Source organism: Macaca fascicularis, chromosome 6, assembly GCF_037993035.2.
Source record: "Macaca fascicularis isolate 582-1 chromosome 6, T2T-MFA8v1.1".
NCBI lineage: Eukaryota > Metazoa > Chordata > Mammalia > Primates > Cercopithecidae > Macaca > Macaca fascicularis.
This window is the reverse complement of record NC_088380.1, coordinates 157,452,280-157,469,992: the sequence shown is the minus strand read 5'-3', so window position 1 is coordinate 157,469,992 and position 17,713 is coordinate 157,452,280. Positions and strand designations below refer to the sequence as shown.

The 17,713-nt window shown below is 51.3% G+C and overlaps 1 protein-coding gene across 1 annotated transcript in view; it reads right to left on the bottom strand.

The window, feature by feature from the left end:
* The window catches only part of SYNPO (synaptopodin), a 75,211-nt gene extending 70,598 nt beyond the window's left edge, over positions 1–4,613 (bottom strand). Inside the window, exon 1 of the mRNA XM_005558277.5 lies at positions 4,479–4,613. The gene's annotated coding sequence lies outside the window, so the exon portion shown is untranslated. The remainder of the gene's footprint in view (positions 1–4,478) is intronic.
* Between the last annotated feature and the right edge of the window lie 13,100 nt (positions 4,614–17,713).

The window sequence follows — 17,713 nt, the reverse complement described above, 5'->3', positions numbered from 1 at the left end:
CGATAAGAGCCCTTCCTTTTCGAGGCTCTTCACGTGTCAGGCACTGTGCTAAGTATTTTCTGTGAATCTTCTTATTGCACCCACACAGGGACCCTCTGAACTGAGAATTGCCATTATCTTATTTTAGAGAGGAAAAAGCTGAGGCTCGGTTGTGTTAAGTAACTTGCTCAAGGTCACATAGCTAAAAGGGACACAGCCCAGGATTTGAACCTATGCAGGGTGACTGCAGACACCCACACAAGCGCCACCCTCAGATGCACAGTATCAGCCCCAAAAGACTTCTAGGACGTGAGGTGGGGAAACAGAAACCAAGAGGCAGAGGCTGCCTACCAGGCTGGGTTTGACTCTGGTAGAAATCCCCTCTGCCGTCTCGCCCAGTGTCTGATCACCATCAGAGCTGAAGTGCCCTACCAATTTGCTGTGTGGCCTAGAGCAGCCCCTTGGCCCTCTCTGGGCCTCCGCAGCCCCTTCTGAGCTCTATCTTAGAGGCTTTTCAGCTTGGCTGGCTGTGGTGGTCCCTCTGCCCCACTCCAGGGGCCTACGGTCCCAGCCAGGAGATGAGCCAGGGGAGCACGTAGGGGAGAGGCATGGGGACCATCTCAGGCCTCATTCCCCTCTTGATCCTCAGCAAAGATGCTTCTCCCCAAGGCAGAGGCAGGCTCCAGCTCAGACATCAAAGAGCCTGTGCGGCTGGCGCTTTGATGGGAGCCTTGTAAAATAATAGGAAACATGAGGATGACACTGTGCCCCAGCCCAAAGCGCAAGGCTTGGAAAAATGAAAAGAGGAAACTCTTGGCAGCCCTCCGTGTGGGCTTTGGCTGAACTTCGCTCCTTGCAGCTGTCGGCAGCCTGTCCTCTCCCCACCAGGTTGTTTGCAGCCACCCCCGGGGGGGATGTGGGTCCTTGCCTGACTGGTGAACTGGGGACCTCTCCCCACAGCAAAGGAACTTGTCTACTGGAATCCCTTTCTCCCAGGCTCCAGAGCGCTACGGAGAGCACAGAGCTGGGGGCTTTGAAAGGGCTCACAGGGGCTCTGAATAAACCCTCATTTGAAGATACTTTAGTCCATCTCAGACCTGGAGCCTGTGTGGCTTATAATCTAATAATTTGCTCTTTCTACCCCCTGCCAAATGCATTAGCAGCAACTGACCAGACCACGGAGGCCTGTCATTCCCCTGCTCAAAACCTTCTAGGTAACAATGTGGTGACACATACTGAATTAAACGCATGTATCCTTTGACCAGCAATACCACTTTCTAGGAAGTTATCCAGCTGGCGCACCAGCCCACATGCTCAAAGGTGAATGCGTGAGGATATGTTCGTCACAGGATTGTTTGTGGAAGCAAATGGCTAGAAATGATGTCAAGGTCCATTCGTAGGCATGGGTAATGAAGTGCAGAGTGTCCATATGGCAGGACAGTAAGTGGGGGTAAAACCAATGAGATAGACCTACATGTGCTGCTCAGAAATGATCTATAAGGCCGGGTGTGGTGGTTCACGCTTGTAATCCTAGGACTTTGGGAGGCTGATATGGGTGGATCACTTGAGGTCAGGAGTTCAAGACCAGCCTGGCCAACATGGCCAAACCCCATCTCTACTGAAAATACAAAAAAAAAATAGCTGGGTGTGGTGGCACACACCTGTAGTACCAGCTACCCGGGAGGCTGAGGCAGGAGAATTGCTTGAACCCAGGAGGCGGAGGTTGCAGTTAGCCAAGATGGCTCCACTGTACTCCAGCCTAGGCAACAGAGTGAGACTCTGTCTCCAGAAAAAAAAAAAAAAAAATCTATAAAGCATACACTGGAACAGAGAATGGTGTGTATAGTACATTACCACTTACAAAAAGGAAGCAATGGAATACATTGAATCAATATAGCCTCGAATATCGCTCCATCTTAGACATTCAAGACCTGTCAAAAGGGTTTGCTTCTCCAGGAGGAATTGGGAGAGGGGGAAGAAAAATTTATTTTTTACTAAACATTCAGTTGTATTGTTTGCTGCCTTTTTTTTTTGTAAATAAGTGACAGTGCAATACAAGCTTTTTAATGTCAAAAAGTGTGAACACCTTTAAAAAAAACAGTTCCATATTCCACAGAGGATAAAGTCCAAAGCCCTCATTAGACTGACTTTATGGTCCCTGGGAGCTCCTGGGAGCACCGCCCCAGGCTTCTCTTCTCTCCCCTGTCCCCTTCCTCCACCCCACCCCTAACCTTTGTCATATGGCAAGGTTTTTCTCCCCCACTCTCCTAGACAGACTGAGATCCCCTTCTCTCTGACGCCCACAATCCTGTGTCTGGGGGTCTGAGATGCTCAAGACCTACTTTCTTCCATGGCTGCCGCAGAGGTCCTTCCCTTCCTGACTTGTGGAGCCCCTTTTCCTCTGGGTGGGGACAGGCAGTCGAGGCTCGCTCTGGAGAAGGGGAATTTCCACCTGGCAGACACACCCCCAGCTTCAGAGGCTGGCGTTGCAGAAGTCCAGGGTAGGGAGAAAGTTCCAGGCAGGTTATGTGGTGCCAGAAACTCACTAAGGGCTCTTTTATAACACGCAGATTCCCCCGACCCCCGGGGCACACCAGAGAGCGGAAAGTCATGCATGGAGATATGGCCGGTGGCCAGACTGGCTTAAGAGGGAGTTGGAGGCTGGTCCTCAGACCAGGATGGGAGGTCCCAGAAGCTCCCAGGGTCCATAAAGTCAGGCTGAGGCCTTTGGACTTTATTCTCTATGGAATATGGAACCATGTTTTCACACTTTTATGAAACTAAAAAAATTCATACTGTACACTGACTCATTGTAAAATCACTTCACTTTACTCCCAGGGGCCTGGCATCTACCCTGACAACTCTATTGGGCTTTGAGAAAGGTATGGGGAGGGATATCCGACACAGCTCAGCAAGGCTGACCTTCCCCAAAATGCAACAGAATAGCTAGATTTTGCCCCTGGGAGAGACCCAATCTTTTCTTCTAAAGAGAAAATGGAGTCCCAATAACTTGTTCCAAGTCACACAGAAACCTCAGAAGAGACAGGACTGGAATGAAGCTTTCTGACCCCTTTCCCAGAGGCTGTTTCACACAGCAGTGCGAAAACAGATTTGTGGACACCTAATTTGCTGTGTGGCCTTGGACACATCGATTTCACTTCTCAGAGCCTATCTGCTCATCTCCTATAAGAGGGAATTGAGCTCTTACTTGTCCGTTCTAATTATAATGCTATGTTTTATTTTAACAATATAATAAATAAAAGGTACCTGTCTTTAGCATTCTAGAGTTTCATGATTATGAACATTCTAACAGTCTAACATTCTAAAGTTCTGCCCAGACATCCATTCATCCATCCTTCCATCCACCCATCCATGTATCCATCTGCCTATTTATCCACCTATCTACCCAGCATCCATTCTTCTATATATTCTTCCACTCATTCATCCTGCCACTCACCCATCCACATATCATCCACATATCCATCCATGAATCCACATCTTCATCCCTGCATCCACATATACCTACATGCAGCATTCACATACACATACATGCATCCATCCACATGTTCATCTGTGAGTCCACGTATCTATCCATGCATCCATATATCCATCCATCCAACCACATATCCATCTATGCATGCCAATATCCATCCATCCATCCATCCACATATCCATCCATATATCCACCCATGTACCCATATATCCATCCATACATCCAAATATTCATCCATGCATCCATATATCCATGAATCCACATATACATACATGAATCCACATACACATCCATGCATCCACATATCCATCCCTGCATCCATGTATACATCTACCCATCCACATCCACTCAAGCATCCACTTGTTCAACTAATATTTATCAGGTTTTTACTACATTCCAGGGCCTGAGGATAGTCCGGTGAACATGATAGACACAACTGCTACCCTTTCAGGGCTTGCAGTTAGAAGGGGCACAATATCAATCAAATAATTCCACAAATAAATATATAATAACAAACTAAAGTTCCGCCCAGACATCATCCATCCACCCATCCATCCATCCATCCTTCCGTCCACCCATCCATGTATCTGTCCGTCTATTTATCCACCTACCTAACCAGCATAGGAGAAGCCTCAGTTTTAGAAGTGCTATTCTGGAGTTTGACCATATCTCCAGTTTATAGTGGGAGTTGGGGGTTAGGTATCAGGGCGAGCTTCCCTAAGGAAGAGTACCTGGAGCTAAGACCCGAAAGATGAGAAGGCATTTGACAACGAGAGGGAGATTGAGGAGGCAGGTGAGTCCACGGGCTGCGCTTTTGGTAGCTCCACTGCAGCGTGATTGATTCTAACCTCTGTGATTTGTGGTTTAACTGAGCTTATCACAGCAGTGGCCTCAGCTGCCTCACCCTAGAGACAGCCATCAAGCATGGGCTTTCCCTTCTCCCTTCCCGATTTTCCAGCCCCACCAGATCTGCCAAGGCCGAGGGCAGCCTCTGCCTGGCACTCACCTCTGCCAGTCCTGCATGCGGGCCTGCAGCTGCGCCATACAGCAGGGAACCTGATGCCAGTGCATCCTGAGGACCTTCAGAGCCTGGTACTTGTGCTGGACCCTGGCAGCGTCCCTCGCTGGGGATGGCACAGTCACTAGGAGCCTCTTGGCTCCTCCTTCCATGGGGCCTGGTTTATGACGCCAAGGAGAACTTTGCCCAGCTCAGGGCCTCCCAAGTTCCTCTGGGGCCAACCCTGGCAGAGCCTTCAAGAGCTCCCCAGACGGGTTCCTGGGCCAGGCTCACCTGTCAGCCCTTCCTCCAAGGAAGAAGCTGCAGGACGCCAAGAGCTCAAATGGCTTCTTTAGCCAAACGCCTCCCTCTGATCAGGCTGTCACCTTGCTGGTCCCAGGGCTCAATGGGTATGTTTTGGCTTCCATACCTTGGCTCAAACAGTGCCCACTTTCCAGGCTGTCCCCCTCTTTCCTCCCATCCTTTTCAAGGTCTGCTGAAACCCCAACTCCTTGTCAAAGCCTTTATCCGTTGGGTGCCCCAGTCCCTTCCTCATCCAAGGCAGGTCAGCCTGCTGGGATAGCTGAGGTTTTAGAGAAAACAGACCTAAGTTTGAATCTTGACGATTGTGAGCCTTGGTTTCTTTGTCTGTAGAATGGGGGAAAGATGATAATCATAGTATCTACTTGTTGGGAAGGCTAGATAAGAGAATGTATATAAAGGGCCTGGTGCACACAAGCACCCAGCACATGGAAGATACAACTCACTTCAGGGCCACTCTGAACTCCCTTAGGATTCCACGTCTGAGCCATGTATCTGGAGTGCAGCACATGCCACCCTAGACCATTAGTGCTCCCAGTGGCCTGTGCTGTTTCCCCAAATAAAAGCCCTGGCCTGGGCACAGGGAGCCTCAACTATGAAGCCTGGCTCTATGCTCCCTCCTCATGTGACCTAACAAGTCCCCTCCTTCTAGGCCTCACATGATGGGATGAGCTCTCAGTTTCCCAAAAGATTGGAACCTGGGCTACCCACCCCACCACAGCCCCAGTGGCGACCTCAGTGCCAGGCACACAGTAGGTAGGTCCTCAAGTGGCTTGAGAGAGCAGAAGAGGAGAGAGCAGGGAGAGGCAGACAGGGAAAAAGAGGGAAAGAAAAAGGATTCAGGGAGAGGGGCAAGGGGCTGCACCCATCCAGTTCAGAAGCGCAGACCTGGGGAAAACTCTGCACCTATACAAGCCAAGAAGGTGGTTTACAGCCTGTGTTTATTATACTTACTGTGTCTCCAGCTGCCTGAATCTGGACAAGCCAGGTCTGTTCTACTGTGTACCAAGGGCTGGGTGAGGTGTTGGGGGTTCATGTGGTGAACACTCGGCTACTGCAGCCCGGGCAGGAAGGCAGCGTGCAGGGAGTTGGGGGGCCAGGTTGTGTCCGACTGGTGGGAGGGCAGTGTGTGCTGAGGGTGGGGCTCCTCTGCTCAGCATCTCTGTGACCTTAGGCAAGTGACTTTCCCTCATGCTTACAATGAAGCTGACGAAAGGAGGCTTACGCAATGCCTGGGAAGGGCCTGGCATGTAGTAAATGCTCAATAGGTGTTATCAAAATTATTATTACATTATTATTATTGTGTGTCTGAATGTGATCTGCATGTGTGAAGCAATGAAGGTGCAGTCTTTAGTTAGAGAGAGGGAGACAGAGTGTGTGTGTGTGTGTGTGTGTGTGTGTGTGTGTGTGTGTATAGGGTAGAGAATGCTGCTGGTAGTAGTTGACTTTATGTGCAAAGTTAACTGAGCGTCTGCGTGCAAATGTCAAGAAAGCTGCTAGTTCCATGCAGTTGGGATTCTCGGGTTCCAGGAAGCCTTGAGAAGTCACCCCCAAGTCCATTCTACTCCTCCAGCCTCCTCTGAGCAGCCACAGCTCATGCCGCTTTGTCACACATCCCTGTCCTCAAAGAGAAGCAACCAAGTCTTCTTTAGCCGCTCACTGCAGGGCTGAGCTGCTCTTGCCCTGACCAGGGTTTCCAGTCTGTTGGTAGGAAGCTGGGCTGTCACTGCACAGGCCCCTGCCTGGAGCAGTGCCCGTGACATGAACATCCTGCCCTTGTGCCTCTCACAGTCCCCACGTGAGTCGCAGAAGTCCCTGCAGTGGGCATATCGTAGAGGACCTGCTGTCATTTACAGACTGTATAAACTGAAGGAAGCTGTGGTACTGCCCCCCACCCCGTCACTCCCAATGGGTAAAGTGTGGACCAGACAGGACCCAGCCAAGGTCCTCTCTGTTCCATTCCAGGACTTCCCCACCATGAGATGCCCTCTAGAGAGAGATCAATGGGGCGAGATATTTCTGGGCTCCCTGGCCAACCTTGTCTGGCCAGAGTGCCACCCCAGCCACAGGTGAAGGTGAAGGGCCTTGCAGTACCACTAACCACCTTCCAAGGTGGGGTGGGGGCATGGTGGACATCGCGGGCAGCTCTGAGGGAAGGACATAAGCAGAGGGAAGAATGAGGGCCGGCGTGTGCAAGTTCAGTTGGTTCATAGGTTTACCCTTTGAGCAGTTTTATTTCTAGCCATTTCTCCCAAGGAAATAATTCACATGTGTACGAAGGTGCAGGTACCAAGATATTCAATGCTGCATTGTCCATTCAAGGGAAATTTTGAAAATCCCCTGAAAGCTCGACAACATCGGGCAGCTATACGATGGAACGGCCCTAAAAAGGTTGAAGTGGATCTGCATGTCCTAGCGTAGCCAGGTGTGCACCACTGGTGTTGAGTAAAAGAAGGAACGTGACAAAGCTAGATGGGTATGATAAGCTCACCTTCCTGAAGAGTAAACATACATAAATACTACATAGACCCAGGATAGAAATAATAGGAGAAATGACACCAACATATTGGCAGTTAGTCATTTAACATGGTAATTTTGGGGTGATATTTAGTTCTCTTTTTTGTTATATTCTCTTCTAGTTATTATGTGTTTAATAATAAAATCATTGGCTGTGTGCAGGGTTCATGCCTGTAATCCCAGCACTTTGGGAGGTTGAGGTGGGAGGATTTCTTGAGGCCAGGAGTTTGAAACCCTGTCTCTTAAAAAAAAAATGATGAGGCTGGGCGCGGTGGCTCACGCCTGTAATCCCAGCACTTTGGGAGGCCAAGGTGGGCAGATCACAAGGTCAGGAGATCGAGACCATCCTGGCTAACACGGTGAAACCCCATCTCTACTAAAAATACAAAAAATTAGCCAGGCGTGGTGGCGGGTGCCTGTGGTCCCAGCTACTCGGGAGACTGAGGCAGGAGAATGGCGTGGGCCCAGGAGGCAGAGCTTGCAGTGAGCTGAGATCGCACCACTGCACTCCAGCCTGGGCGACAGAGCAAGACTCCGACTCAAAAAAAAAAAAAAAAAAAAAGATGAAAGGAAGCTTACACAATGCCTGGGAAGGGCCACGTAGTAATAATAAAATAAAATAAATAATAATAAAATAATAACAATAATAATAAAACCATTGAAAGGGCTAGAGTTGGTGGCCTGCAGCTCTCTGCTATAACACTGTACTTGAGAGGAGCTCATGAGGAAATGTGCCTTGGGTTCATCTTAGCGCCTGCTGGAGGGATTTTCTCTGAGAAGTCCAGAATCTGCTTTCAGACTCTCTCCCCAGACCACTCACCCAGGGGCCTCAACCTGGATTTTCCTCCTCTGTGGATGGTTCAGGTGCCAGTCACACCTCTCCCTGTGCCTCTGGCCAGGGTAAGACAAGCACCTTGGGCAGGTGGGACATTTTCCTTTTTGGAGCCAAAGCCCTTTCCTGGGCAGCTGTGTGTCTCTCCCAGCAGGACGGGGTGGGTGAACCCCACCCCCAATCCTGAACAGAGCCAAAGTCCAGGAGACACAGTCATCAGCCAAAGGTCAGCAGTACAGCCAACGCCACCTGGGTCCAGCTGCTGAGGAGGAGGTAGAGAGGTTCGCCGTCTGGGCAGCTGCCCTCTGGCCCGCTGCTGGCCTCCCCTGCCCCCACCCCAGCTCCCCAAAGGCCAGGAACATCTGGCTGCTGGCCTAGCTCCAGGAAGGGTGAGCGAAGGGGCCTCTTTCCACCAGGCCCGCCGCTGCCGCGGTGCAAGGCACATCAATCAAGACCGCAGAGCTGGCTGGTGCTGGGAGAGGAGCCGGCTCCTTCCCCACCCCCTCCCCAGACATTCCTGCGTAATGGAATCTCCTTTCCTGTTCATTTATTACCAACCCGCAGAACCCCGCCAAGCCCCGTCTGCACACTCAATCCCCACCGACCCTGCTTGTTCCTGGCAAAAGGGGTTCCTGGGGGGACCTGGAAGGAGTGACCCTAATGACCACTAGCAGATTCGCACAGTACTCCTCTGCCTTCGTGCACTTGCCCAAGGGGTCTGCTCTGCTAAGCACTCACATAGGAGATCTCAAGTGTCTATGCCCGTGATATGAGCACTCTTGTCCTCGTGTTAACAGATGAGAAAACTTCAGCTCAGAAATGTTAAGCCACTTGCTCAGAGTCACACAGCAAGGCAATGGCAGAATCTGCCAGATTCCCAAGCCCAAGCTCTTTCTTTTCTTCTGTTGAAAAGACTATTCTTTCCCCCACTGAATGGTCTTTTTTCGAACCCTTGTCAGTTGACCATAGATGTATGGATTTATTTCTAGACTCTAGACTTGATAAATACATATCCTTGTGCCACACTGTCATGATTACTGTCGCTCTGCAGTTGCTTTAAAATCTCAATGTGTGAGTCCTCCTGCTGTATTCTTTTTCAGTATTGTTTTGGCTATTCTGGATCCCTTGAAATTCTGTATGAATCTTAGAAATAGAATGTCAATTTATACAATTTATATCAGCTAGGATTTTGATAAGGGTTGTGTTGAATCTGTAGATCAATTTTGGGAGTACTGCCATCTTAACAATGTTAATTGAGTCATCTAGTCCAGGAATATATAGTGGTTTCCATTTGTTTAAATCTTTACTTTCTTTCAACAGTTTTGTAGTTTTCAGAGTATAAAATTTGCATTTATTTTGTTAAGTTTATTTATATGTATTTTATTTTTTTTGATGATACTGTGAGTGGAATTGTTAATTTAGTTTCTGGATTGTTCATTGTGAATGTGTAGAAATACAATTGATGTTTGTATATCAATCTTATATCCTGCAACCTTGCTGAACTCATTTATGAGTTCTAATAGTTTTTTAGTGAATTTCTTAGGATTTTCTATGCACAAGATAATATCATCTGTGACTAGAGATAGCTTTGCTGCTTCCTTTCTTTTTTTCTTTTACTTTTACTTATTTATATTTTTATAGAGACAGGGTCTTGCTCTGTCACCCAGGCTGGAGTGCCGTGGTGTGATCACAGCTCACCACAGCCTTGAACTCCTGGGCTTACACAATCCTCCAGCGTCAGCCTTCTGAGTAGCTGGGATGACAGGTACATACCACCACACCCGGCTAATTTTTTTTTTTTTATTTTGTCGAAGTGAGGTCTTGCTTTGTTGCCCAGGCTGGTTTCAAACTCCAGGCCTAAAGCAATCTTCTCACCTTGGTGGCCTCCCAAAGCACTGGGATTATAGGCACGGGCCACCATGTCCAGCCTATGTCTTCCTTTCCAATCTGGATGACTTTTTATTTTCCTTGACTAATTACCTTGACTAGAACACCCAGAACATGTGGAGTAGAAGAAGCAGGCCTCCTCATCTTAGCCCCTTTCTTCTCTATATCCCTTCCTTTCTTACAGTTCCTTTTCGTCTCCTTCCACCCAATGTGGGGTGGGAATGGTATTAGCAGAGAAGAGAGTCTATACAAGGGAAGTGGCGAGAATAAAGAAAGAAAGAAAAAAACAATTTATCAGACACCTACAAGTCTCAAGACTGTATCAGGATCGCCACTGTATAATTGAGAAAACGGAGGCCTAGATAAAAAGATGTGACAATTAACATTTATTGGACACCTACTCCACGCCAAGTACGCAAAATACAAAGATGAATCAGAAACTCAAGGTCGAAAGCTGGAATTTAAACTGGGATGAAAGTAGACCCACACTACCATCTTGGAAAGGAGGGAAGCATAAAAGAAACCTGTCACTATTGCTCCTAAACCTCTTTAGAAGTGGCGGCTCGAGAGAGCAGACGACAGTAGGCAGCTCCTTCCCGAAGACAGGTCATCCTGACAAGTGTCCGGGTCTCAGCGGAGAGCAGACCCACAGTGGGTAACTCCTTCCCGCAGACAGGTCATCCTGACAAGTGTCCCTCTCGCAGTGGAGAGGAGACCCGCAGCTGGTAGTCCAGACTGTGTGGTCTGGCTGGGTCTGGGTTTCTATGGGCTTAGAAGGGAGAAAGTGCTGCTGATTCGTCCATGGGCAGCCATAGGTGGCCTGGAAAAAGCACCAGAAGCTATTCTTGGCTGGGCTGTGGACTTCACCCAGAACAGGCAGCCCAGCACCCAGGCTTCAGGCCATCCCTGGCTTGAAGGTGGGGTTTCACCAGGGACCTGCCCCTTTCTGCCCAGGGACTGTCTGCCTCTGCCATTAACATGCTGTCCATGGTGTCCAGGCTGTTCATGGCAAGGAGTGCCGGCGGGCCGGTGCCGAGCTGCCCTCAGTCATCCCTGGCCTTCCTCCCATGCTTGTCGGTGCCCAGAGGAGGTCAAGGCGGTGGGGGTGCTGGTGTGTCAGTGCTGCCTTGAGTGCGTGCACACCTGGCTGGATTGTGACCAGCACCTGGGCTCAGCCACAACTTTGCTCCAAAATTGGAGCAGTGCCAGGAGCAGGCAGAGGCCTGGGAGCAGGAGCAGATACATCGGAGCCTGTCGGGGGAGGGGGACTTCCCAGGCCCCTGAGCGCACAGGTCCAGAGTCGTGGCTGTGCCTGGGAGCATGGGGATCCCACCCTGCTGACTTGGTAGGGGGCAGGGCTCCCACCCGTTCTTGGCCCCCTCTGGCTCTGCAGAACACGCAGCCCTGGCGGTGGCTCCCCCATTGCAGCTGATGTCCCTGCAGCGGCTGCTCCAGACGGGCTGCCGACGCCATCAGTAGCCACCTTGGTGCTCTATTGTGAGGATTAGATGACTGGTTAATAGATGAAGCTAGTGGCAAAGGGCCTGGCATGCAATGGAGCTATGCGAGTAGGTCCCTCTTCTGCATGCTTGGCACCCTGAGAAGCCAGCCTTGTCGTGCTATGGAGTGTAGGTGGGGCCGTGAGGCTGTCTGTGCTGGGGACTTCGGATGGGACTTGTCCTGGCTGCCTGGAGCCCTTTGGAGTCATGCAAGAAACTGCTGTGACTTCTGTTCCACTTATAAAATGGGACTCCTTGGCACTTGCCAAAGGCCTACAACATGCAGACCTACTGCTGGGGACTTCCCAGAAAAGGCGATAATTGCGATTGTTATTCTTATCACAGCTCACTATGTGTGTCAGTCAGGGTTCAGCCAGGGAAACACAACTAGTAAGAGATGTATAGTAAGATATTTATTGCAAAGACTTGGCTTACATGATTGTAGGGGCTGGCTAGGTGAGTCTGAAATGCGTAAGTGTGACAGTGAATTTTATGTGTCAACTTGACTAGGCCATGTGGTGCCCAGAAATTTGGTCAAACATTATTCTGGGTTTTCCTATGAGGATGTTTCTGGGTGAGATTGACATGGGAATCACTAAAGGCAGATGGCCCTCGCTAATGTGGGTGGGCCTCATCCTGTCAGTTGAAGAGAACAAAAAGACTGACCTTCCCTCCCATAAGAGAGAATTATTTTTGCCTGCTGGCCTTGGAACTGAGACATTAGCTTTTTCTACCTTTGGATTTGAACCGAAATAGCTCTTGCCTCTCAGGCCTTCAGACTCAGACAAGAATTACATCCTCAGCTCTCCTGGGGCTCCAGCTTGCCAACTGCTGTTCTTGGGACGGGTCAGCCTCCATAATCTGGGGAGCCAATTCCTTATAACAAATCTGTCTATATAAAAACATGTGTGCACACACACAGGTATACACACACATATACACATACACATGCACATGCATACACATGCATGCACACATGTGCACATATGTACATGCACAAGCATGCACACACAAATGCAATGCACATATGCACACACCCACGAACCCACATGCACGCAACACACATGCACATGCACACACGTGTGCACTCATAAATACACATGTGCACACATGCACACACACACACATGCATACACCCTCTATTGGTTCTGTTTCTCAGGAGAACCCTGACTAACACAGCAGGGCAGGTTGTCCAGAAGGGCAGGCTGGAACCCTCAGGCACAGCAGGCACTGAAGCTGGTGTCCACAACTTTTCTTCAGGGACACTTCAGCTCTGCTTTTAAGGCCTCAAACCACTCAAATCAGGTTCATCCAGATCATCTCAGATAGTCTCCCTTACTTAAGAGTCAACTGATTATGGACTTTAATCACATCTCTGAGATACCTTCACAGAACACCTAGATCAGTGTCCCACTTCAGCTCTGCTTTTAAGGCCTCAAACCACTCAAATCAGGTTCATCCAGATCATCTCAGATAGTCTCCCTTACTTAAGAGTCAACTGGGCCGGGCGCAGTGGCTCAAGCCTGTAATCCCAGCACTTTGGGAGGCCGAGACGGGCGGATCACGAGGTCAGGAGATCAAGACCATCCTGGCTAACACAGTGAAACCCCGTCTCTACTAAAAAAATACAAAAAACTAGCCGGGCGAGGTAGCGGGCGCCTGTAGTCCCAGCTACACGGGAGGCTGAGGCAGGAGAATGGCGTAAACCCGGGAGGCGGAGCTTGCAGTGAGCCAAGATCCAGCCACTGCACTCCAGCCTGGGCGACAGAGCGAGACTCCGTCTCAAAAAAAAAAAAAAAAAAAAAAGAGTCAACTGATTATGGACTTTAATCACATCTCTGAGATACCTTCACAGAACACCTAGATCAGTGTCCGACTGAGTATCTGGTGACCATAGCCTGGCCATTGATGACCACAACACCTGCCGAGTGTGATGGCGAGCACATGACTGCATAGCAGCTGATTTATCTCCCCAAAAATCCCATGAGGAAGATGTTTTTAGAAGAACATGTCTTGCCCAAGGTGACACAGCTGGCCAGGGGGAGCGCTGGGGTTAGAAGCCAGGTTGCCTTCCGAGCACAGCCTGAGCCACTCTGAGGCTCTGAACCCCTAACCCACCTTCCCAGCCCTCATAGAGGCCCCTGTGGTGGGACTCTTTTCTCTGCTTCTGGAGGACACAGAGGCTCCGAGAGGGCAGGTGGATGCCCCAGTCACAACACTGGGAGGTGGAGGCTGTTCCACTTCAGCTCTAGGCCCCTCCTCACAACAGCCGCCTGCTCGCTCTCTTCCCTAAGTGGTCCACCCCAAAGGACAATGCTGAGCTTCTGCCCAGGAGCTCTCTGTGTGATACAGGCACCCCTCCCTCCGGGCCTGAGCATCACCCCGTGTAAAGAGGGACGTGGCCCTTCCAGGTTTGAGGTCAGGGGCCCTGGCCTTGGAGCACAGGGTAGAATCTCAGGACTCCTGGCTCCAGGGAGCTCCTATTTTGGGACTAGCCCTACCCTTGGGAGAAGGGGCTGAGGGTATCTCATGGGGGCTACTCAGTTAGGACCAATACCCTCAGATGGCCTCCCTCCCAGAGGGAGGGTCAGTTAGCGGGGGTGAGCAGGGGATAGGAGAGGTGATCGGGGGTGAGCAGAGGATAGGAGAGGTGATCGGGGGTGAGCAGGGGAGAGCAGGGGTGAGCAGGGGTGAGCAGGGGAGAGCAGGGGTGAGCAGGGGAGAGCCAGGGAGAGCATTGCCCAGTAGAACATGTGTTCCTGGGGAAACCAGGGTGCCTCCTGAGAGACAGGCCCCCGAAGGGTCCCAACACAGCTGAGCCTGTGGTCAGTCCCGGCCATGGCCCAGCCCACCTGCCCGCCCTTTCCTGTGACAGCCTCCGTGCCCGGGCAAGCGGCCCCTGAACAATGCTTCACTCTGTTCTTGGCCTCGGCAGGGGCAGCTAATTCAGCCACACCTCACACGGGATGCAGATCCCACACTCCCCTGCTCTCCCTGGCTCTCCCCTGCTTTCCCTGGCTCTCCCCTGCTCACCCCTGCTCTCCCCTGATCACCTCTCCTATCCCCTGTTCACCCCCTCTAACTGGCCTCAGGAAACCCAGACACTCCACACTTAGCACCCTCCCAGCTCCCTGACAAGCCACAACTCAGAGGTCAGGAGTGACAGCCAAATGACTTAGGGGCCCTGGGCTGGGGGTTGGGGATGGCACACCCTCAAGGCCAGCCATGAGCAAAAAGCCTACCCAGCCAATGTAGCCCCACCTTTGCTCAATCGCATTGACCAGGACTCCATCATCATTTGGTGAATGAGGAGAGGGGCTCAGAGAGGCTGGGCAGCTTGCCTCTGGTCACACAGCCCAGGAGCAGCAGAAGTGGAACTCAAACCCAGGTCTTGTGCCTCCAGAGCCCATGGTCTTAACCACTGCACAAAACTGCCTTTAGGAAATCCCAAAGCGATCATGAGTCCAAGGACTCAGAGGCACCTTGCATGGATTTCAGCACATATGCATGGTTGCGCACACACACGCGCACACGCACACACGCACACATGCGCACACACGTACACACACATGCACGCACACACATGCACGCACACACACACACATACACACGCCTTCCTAGGTAACCAAGCCCCATAGACAGGGCCTGCCCTTCCCAGGCAGCCTTGAAAAGGGCCTTGCAAGGGTCTGAGACATTCCAAGCCCGGTTCCCACCTTCACCTGGAGGGGGCCTCTCTGCCTCCCACATCCCCAGACTGGACCTAAGAGTCAGAATCACAGCTCAGAGTCCCCTTGGTGTGTGTACATGGCTTGGGGAGGTCAGTCCCGCCCCAGAGCACCCCCAGCCTGCCAGGCCTCTGGGTCAGCCAGATCCCTCCCCCAACCTTCTCAAGGCCCACAAGCCCCGGGCCAGGTCTGGCTTCCGGAGCTGCCGCCACCTTGGCTGGCCACACCACACATGGTTTTAATCAGCAGCCTGCCTGGATGAATGGTGCCTTGTGAGAGCGCCGCAGGGCTCACCTCCACAGCAGGGCCAGGACGGGCCAGGTGGGGCAGCCTCAAGGAGGGAGGAGTGTGAGGGGGACCCCATGTGGGGGTCAGGCTGGGGGTGAGGAGGACAGGGGGGACAGCCCAGCACAGCAGTCATGAGCCAGGGTCTGTGGCCAGATAGAGAGCGGGGGTCCTGGCTCTGCCACCCCACAGTCTGCGTCCAGGCAACCCACGGAACCTCTCTAAGCCCGGGCCCCACCCTGCGTATAAACGGAGTCCCTTACGGGGGGCTGTAAGGATTTCATTTGAGGGTGCTTGGTGCATAGTGTGGGCCTGACATATAGTATGCACTTTGTACCTAGAGGCCAACTCAGGGCCAGGGGCAGGGGACTCACACTTTGATTTAATGGAAGAGTGGAGAGAACTCACCTTGGAGCAAGGTGGCTGACCTCCAAAGAAGCTAGGGGTGGCATCTACGGTTGACTCTGGTTTCCTCAGTTCCGGGACCTCGGCCTCCGCTGCTCCCTCCACCTTTCAAAGGGCCTCACAAAGAGAGGTAGGGGGGCAGACCTCAGCTCCTTGAAGGGCCCACTTGGCCTCCCTCCATGGCAGGCAAAGCTTCAGACAGTACTAATTAATGTTTATTGAGCACTTACTAGGTGCTGCACCTGGGCATTTCATGCATAAGCTCATCTAATCCTCCTCTTATGATTGTTTTCATTTATGTATAACAAAACTATGACGCAGAAAGGGTAGGCAACCAGGCCACGACCACACAGCCAGGGAGAGGCAGAGCTGGGATATGACGCTGCAGAGCCCTGTCCCTGTTCTTGCCTCAACTCCACCCACCCTGTGTCCTGTGGAGGGAGCAGCATTTCCCACAGGGGTGGCCTGCACTGGGCAGCCTGTCTGGGGGAGCGGAGAGTGCCTTCTCCTTGGGCCTCCAGTGGACGGAGCTGTCTCCCTCACTGGCAACCCTACTCAGCCTCCCTTCCTTCCCTCCCACAGAGCCCCCGAAGGCCCCGTTCCCAGTGCGCAGGCCGTGTCCTCCTCCCTGCCTCTCTCCCAGCACCCACCCAGCCTGGCTTCTGGGTGTCTGAGAAATTATGGGAGGGAGGGAGAAAACGTCAAAAGAGGGCCCAAACCTTGTCACGCGTCTCCTCACTGAGCCATCATGGCAGTCCTGTCATGTGGGGTAAAGTGCAGACTCCCGTCACCCCTGCTGCACCCCTGCCCCTAACCTCTACCCTGCGGACTAAGGCTTTCCTCTGCAGCACTGGCTCTGCCTCTCATCTCCAGGCCGTGCTCATCTTTCCCCCTGCCTGGTATCCTCTCCTTTTCCACTCTGGCTAACTTGTGGTCCAAGACTCCACCAAGCCCCACATACTAGGAAGACTGTGTGAAGCCCCTCCATTCCCCACTCACCCACTAGAACAGCCCCTGGAGCACTTCTGGGAGTAGAGCTCTGGGACCTCTGGGAGTTGCTCCAATTTCAGAGTCCATTTCTGCAGAGGAAGGATTGCATCCTCTTTCCCCTGTTGGAGATGGGGACATCACCTTTGCAGACTGGTTTTGTCTCGTTCCTCTTCAAATTCAATTATCTGCAGAGCCACGGGGGCTGCACTCACATGCCCACATGGGTATCACTTGCCAAGCTAAGCTCCCAGCCTTTCAGTGGTTCTCTGAACTCAGCTGAGACCATTTATAGAGCACTGTTTAAAGAATAAGGCATCCTGCTGTCTTCTACATAGATTAGGATGTCTCCCTCAAGCTGACTTGACCCAGCTAAGAACGGGGTGGGCACACCTTATTGGGTGCTCCCCTCACCCAGAGTCTCCCTGACCTCCCTGCCCTTTGGTAAGACAGGTCAGCAAGGGCCATTAGGGAAACAGTCCTGTGGAAATAACTAGAAACATGCTCAAGGGTTAAGCCACAAAAATGTTTTGCATAGCTTTGTTTATGACACTAAAAAAATACCTAGAATAACCCACATATTCAACAATTAAATAAAGTGTGATACATCCATAAAATGGAATTCCATAAAGAGGGTTATTTAACACCACCAAGAGATGGTCACAATTTATCTGTAAGTGAAAAAAGCAGATGATAACATCTTATAACATCTTACGCTGGAAGAGAAAAACCTCCAGGCAGTTCAGTGAGCGAAACTGAGGGGTGTAGAGTGAGGGGTGCTTCAGG